The sequence below is a fragment of the Lissotriton vulgaris genome, chromosome 4_1 (assembly GCF_964263255.1).
Source record: "Lissotriton vulgaris chromosome 4_1, aLisVul1.2, whole genome shotgun sequence".
NCBI lineage: Eukaryota > Metazoa > Chordata > Amphibia > Caudata > Salamandridae > Lissotriton > Lissotriton vulgaris.
The window spans coordinates 2,105,298,780-2,105,304,779 of record NC_141691.1 but is presented as its reverse complement, the minus strand read 5'-3'; the positions used below and the strand labels follow the sequence as shown (position 1 = coordinate 2,105,304,779).

Here is a 6,000-nt window from a genome sequence, read left to right as displayed (position 1 = left end):
TATGGCATGGTGAGCAAAAAACAATGGAATGGGAAGGGTCCTCAAGCAATTGCCCTGACTGCTCATTAACTGGGTCTCTATTTCTGGTAGGGGAGCAGCATTCATCATCAGGGCTAGGAGTGTTCATATGCCAGGGCATGCCATTCAAAAGGCTGCCTATGTTGCTGACAGCAGCGGCTGACATGTAACATCACATACTTCTTTAAATCTGTATGCTGTCCAATTTGTGAAGCTTGTAAATTAAAAGAAATAAATGAAAGGTTTCAACTTCAAAGTGGTCCTTCAGAATATATTATTTTTTAACAATTTAAAGAGAAAATGAGATGTGAAATGCTTTATTTGACCCAGATGTTTCAAAGTTTTCATTGGGTGAGAGACTACACTCAAACTCTCTTGAGGAAGGCACGACAGACATTTCACCTTAGACCACTTTTTATAAAAGAATTGATGTTTTATCATGAGGCCTTCCAGTATTTGTGCGACCTGAAAGACAGGATAGTTCGCCGTCAGGTTGCTATGTTTTTATCTAAGGTACCTCGCGATAGGGACCACTAGAATACCCTGAATGTACTTAACCCAAGTGTCCTATGCGATAAGTACTCAAAATGCACCGGACTCGTTTCTTTGTCTGATGAGAGAAGGTATGTGTAACGCACAGAAAGGAAAAGAACCTGGAACATTTCAAATGTTAGCAATTTTATTTTAACTGGAAGATTTAGAATTTTTAACGTTCTATTTAACTTCGTGTCTATGCATTGTTTATTGTTTGACTTTATTTTAAATCTTACTTTGTATGGATGTGCTGCTTCTTTGGTTTACTGGCATGAAATGAATAAAGTTAGACTTGACTTCGCCATCTAGAGTCAGAAATGATGATTAGCAAAATGTGTCCTGCAAGCAGCAAACCGCGCGATCACCCATTTAAATATATAAATACATTTCCTTTAAACAACAGCGAGGCGTGACACTCTGCCCACGAGGACCTTGTCAACCTTGTGATGGGTATAAAAAGGAAGAGAGAGCACAGGGAGCAGGCCTCGGCTGTGGAAGGGTCTTGGGTTATATGCCCACCTTAATCTGATCACCTGTGCAGGCTCCGCCGAGTGTAACACTTCTGCGTGACAATCTCAGACAGCGCGGAAATTCGGGGACATTGCCGAAGATGCGTGACACTTGGCCGGACTGCCTATGGTCACGTCTCGAACATCTGACATAATCACAAAAAAATACCCAGTGTAAAGTGCTGGGAGGTTAAAAGAAGTGGTGATGACAATATGTTCGTTGAAAATTATGCCTCAGCGCCGCCCAGTGGCAGAGACAGGTCTCTGCAGCCTCCTAGGTGCTGCAGGGTGTGTTCATTCATAAGGCCTCTTCGTACAGATGTACGGTCTCGGGAGATGACACCCAGACACCCGCAGGGCTCCATGCCCGATGTAGGCGCACTCCCCGAAGTCTGTGATTGTGCATCTGGAGAGAGAGAGAGAGAGAGAGAGAGAGAGAGAGAGAGAGAGAGAGAGAGAGAGGATGTTAGTAAAAACATGACTACAATAGTATTTTTTTTTTAAAGGTGTCTGAGCGCTTCACAATAGGAACAGTACTGATACATGAGGAGAAAATTACAAATCAGCATGAAACAAAAGCAAACGTTACGTTCCATAAGGCAATTGTGACAATTGTGCATGTATCAACAGCAAACAAAATACAAGAGGTAGCAAATGATAAGTTACAAGAGAAAAATAAAGTGACATATGTGTATGTTGCAAAAGCGTACAAAGTACAAGTAGTGGTATAATACTGCACTAAATGACAGATACTCAGAACACAAGAACAAACGTTACATTATATGAGGCAATAGTGGCACTTGTGCATATATCAAAAGCAAACAAAATATTATCTACTGAGGGGACCTTTTTTTTTTATTTATATAGAACATACTTGACCTGATGGTAGGCGCAATGGGATTACGTGATTTGCACATAATCACAGGATGCCGAGACTTGAACCCGGTTCCCCAGCTCCAAAGTCGGCAGCTCTGGCCGTAAGAATACATCCTCTACCTTGGTGCTGTTTTAAGAGCTTGGGAAGGTATTCCTAGGGACGCGATGTAGTGTTGCGCTCTAGTTGTCACGCTGTGACGTGATGATGTAGAGCGTGGCCGCCATTTTGTGGACAGCGAGCGAGGAGCCTGCAAACCTTGCGGACGCATTTCCCTGCGATATTAATAAGTATACCTACCTGCAACCTGGGTCAGAGAGTGTCATTGGGGTGTAAGCGACACATTACAACTTGTGATAATTTAACAGTAATTCGGTTAAGCATTAGCAGAAGACATTTTGTATTTAGAGACTATCTTGCCCGTTTTACGAAATCCATTTTGTATTTCTATCGGCCATTTTTTATGCCATGTGCTCTGTCCTACCTTCCTGTCAACTGCTCTTGAAATATGCCTAGAGACAAGATATGTTTAGTCTCCTCTACTTTGCACATGCTCAGAAGAGCATACAGCTGTCCCTAGCATGCAAATGTCAGGATGTGTTTACTCCAACTAGCTAACTGTTAGCTCCTCCCACTTGTCGACTGTTTTTTCTGTAGACCTTGTATGTGCCTAAGAACAGCAGCTTCTACTTGTACCACCTTCTTTTGAGCCCCTGTGTGGGTATAAAAGTACCCAGCTCCTTCCAGTCAGTGTGCTACCTCATACTATACCGAAGGGTGTTGTGTGAATGTAGTTCCACCTCATGAGGTTTAATAAACTCTGTCTTTTATATTCCGGTTTCTGTGCCAACTTTTTACTATCGGTCTTAGGACTCTGAGCAGAGAAGGGGGAATCCCTTGCACTAGTAGGCCTGGCTGGGGCTTGCTACTACAAATTGGCGCCCAACTTTGGGCACATCAGCGACTCGGATGCCCGAAGGACTGGTCGAGACGAAGGATTGGAATCTTGCTTTCGACGTGATCACTGCCAGAGGAGACCCGAGTCTTGGCATCCATGGCGTTTTCCCTTTCTTTCTGATCTGACCATCCAGGTGGTGCCGGTCCTCGACTGAGATCTCTTCTGTTGATCCGCTGTGTAGTGACCGTTTGGTCGATTTGAGAACTTGGCAGGAGGAACCTGGACACTATTTCACTGGTAAGAGCGGTTTTACGGCACTTGCGTACAGCACTTGCTGTAAGTATGACACCTTGTAATTAGTAAGGTAGTTTAGATACACTTACTATTGCATTTTTCTATGTATTGGCCAAAAGTTTGAAATGATTCTATGTAAAGTTGATATATGTCTTGCAACACATATAGGCAGGTAATGAGGAGATTTTTCTCTACTCCGATGAAATTCGAACGGCGCAACATACAAAGTGTATTTTAAGCGCTACTTTTTTATAATACTGCATATTTTTCACTATTTTCGGCATGCCTGTTTTTAGCACACTTCGTAAGTTGTGTTGCTTTTGTAGTGGTACCAATTTGAAACTTGATGAAGCACAACCGCCCCCCCGGAGGGGACGCCTAATAGGGATATGTATATTAAATATGGTATTTCGTCCATAATGTACAGCAAATTGTGGAATAAATACACTCGCAAGGATCCTGAGTTGCGTTGGCCTATGCATGGGTCATTTGAATTGCGAAAGATTCAGTATGTGGAGCAACAAATGTTCAAGCGAAAGGCTAGGCAAGATATGTTTGACTGTGTGCGAAAGTGGGAGAAAGAAGTGCGTGAGCGAATGAAGCGTGAAAAGGCCTTGATTGAAAAAGAACAGCGTTAAAGTGTGCATGCGAAAGCCTTAGATATGAAAAATAAAGAGATGAGAGAAACTAAAGAAAGGGAAGATAGGGAGCGTCAGTTACAGGTAAATGGCCAATATGCTATTCGTAGGCCTCTCTATCCTATTCTTAATAAACCCCAAGATGATTCTCTCTTATTAGATTGTTCTCTACCTGCGTATATTTTCCCTTCTGCTCCTAATGAGTCAGATGAGGACTCTCCTACAGATCAGGATAAAGCCTGAGACACTCGCCCAATGTTAGCTACCGAAGGTTCCTCTGAGATTAGATCTGTGGCACGAAAAGCTGATCGTGGTACTCTCACTGCTTCTGAACTTCTAGATACTATTAAGAATTGGTCAGAAAAGGAACAGAAATATTTTACTGAGATATTGGCTACAGAGGTTGTTGAGCGATTTAGGAAACATTCGGTGGAAGTAGAGCCAGATGATATAGCAGCTGATTGTAAGCAATTACGTGATCGTTCTTTTGTCTTCTCCCGACGCCCGACACAGATAAGAATGTTGTAAATGTGAAACCCATGCGGTAAGCCGCGCCTTTATATGTTCCTCCTAAAGGAACAGGTACAAGTGATGATAAGACTTCTATTGACGGGAAAGGGTATTTTATTTATAATTGGGTTTACACTCCTTGGAATAGAACAGATGTCATGGCTCTTAAAAATGCATTGCCTGACTCGCAAAAAAATCCAACAGCTTTTTATGAAGAAATTGAGGGTGCCATTAGTTCTTGTACTATGACTTTGTCTGACTTTGATTTGTTTTTTGGATTAATATTACCACCCGATATGTGGAGAACTGTGCGTAAAGTTGACGATCATGCGGTATTTGGAGCATTGTGGTCAGATATAGAACAATCAGATAAAGATAGAGAACCTGCAAAAAAACGTGTCAGCAAATTTTAGATCTTCCAGCAGCTATATTGGTTAAATTAAAAACGATCATTCCCCCTAATAATATAGATTGGACTATGTTAGCGTCTTGCAAGCAAAAAATAGATGAATCAGTTTCAGATTTTTTCACACGCTTTGAAGAAGCATTCCACGATTTTAGTGGCCAGTCATTGACAGATGACACGGGTAGGCATCTGTTTGTCGATAAATATGTCACAAACCTGTTGCCAGAAATAGCTATTCACCTAAAGGCCAGCAAAAGTTCATGGACTACCTCCTCTCCGGCTTCTCTCCTAGCTATTGCTCAGTATTATGAACAACAAGAATTAGAAGCAAAAAGTAAGGAGGATAAAAAATCTAAAGAGTTAAAAATTAAGGTTATGATGGTTCAAGCTTATGGCTTACCTTATAGAGGTGATAATAGAGGAGGACGTTGATCTTATGGTTCGTCTTTTCCTCCCTATACTCGTGGAGATTTGTCTATTAATCAGTGTGCGTATTGCAGACAATTTGGCCATTGGATTTCTAATTGTCCGGTGCTACGTGCCCAGCACGGTTCACGTGGTTGGGGACAACTGAGAAATCGTTCAGGATATTCAGGGCCTAGAGGAAATACAAATGATCGAGCTCAGTTTGATGCTAATGCACGTGGGCAAGAAGGGGCTAATACTTTTGACAGACGGAATCAATATCAAATGTCCGACTATGAGCCATCTGATTTGCAAGGTTCTGCTTATGCATAGGATTGCCTAGGATGGGGGAAAGGAATCAGTTGAAGTTCCAGTAGATCAGAATGGTCCCTATGGTACAGCACATGTTTTGGGTTTTACTGATCCGTTTCTGGTTGATACAGGAGCTACTCATAGCACCTTGTCTAAACACTTGATTCCTTGGGCTCCCCTGTCTGGCTTAACTATTACATCGATAGGTTTCGATCGAACATCCACCCTTAGCCCATTGTCACTACCACTTGCACTCCATGTTGATAAGTTGACTGCTCCATGTCAGTTTTTGCTTTCTCCAAATACACCAGACAATATTGTGGGTCTTGACATGCTCAAATATTTCAGGGCCATGAGACGATGTTCTCCGGAAGGAGTACAGGTTATTTTAAATGACAACCACCCCATGATTGAGAGATCCTGTATTGTTAAAGAGGACATTGCCCTAGCTTCACTCCCTAGTACTTTGTGGGCTACTTCAGATACCGATGTAGGACAAATGGTTATTCCACCAGTGCATATAAGTGTCAAGGAGGGTGCTATACTGCCAAGATTGCCTCAGTATAACATTTCTCGAGAAGGAGAAGAAGGACTTACACGCA

At 42.2% G+C, this 6,000-nt stretch overlaps 1 pseudogene; it reads right to left on the bottom strand.

Annotated features, from left to right (window-relative positions):
* Positions 1-1,355: 1,355 nt before the first annotated feature.
* LOC147725131 (uncharacterized) overlaps positions 1,356-6,000 on the bottom strand; it is a 290,467-nt pseudogene continuing 285,822 nt past the window's right edge.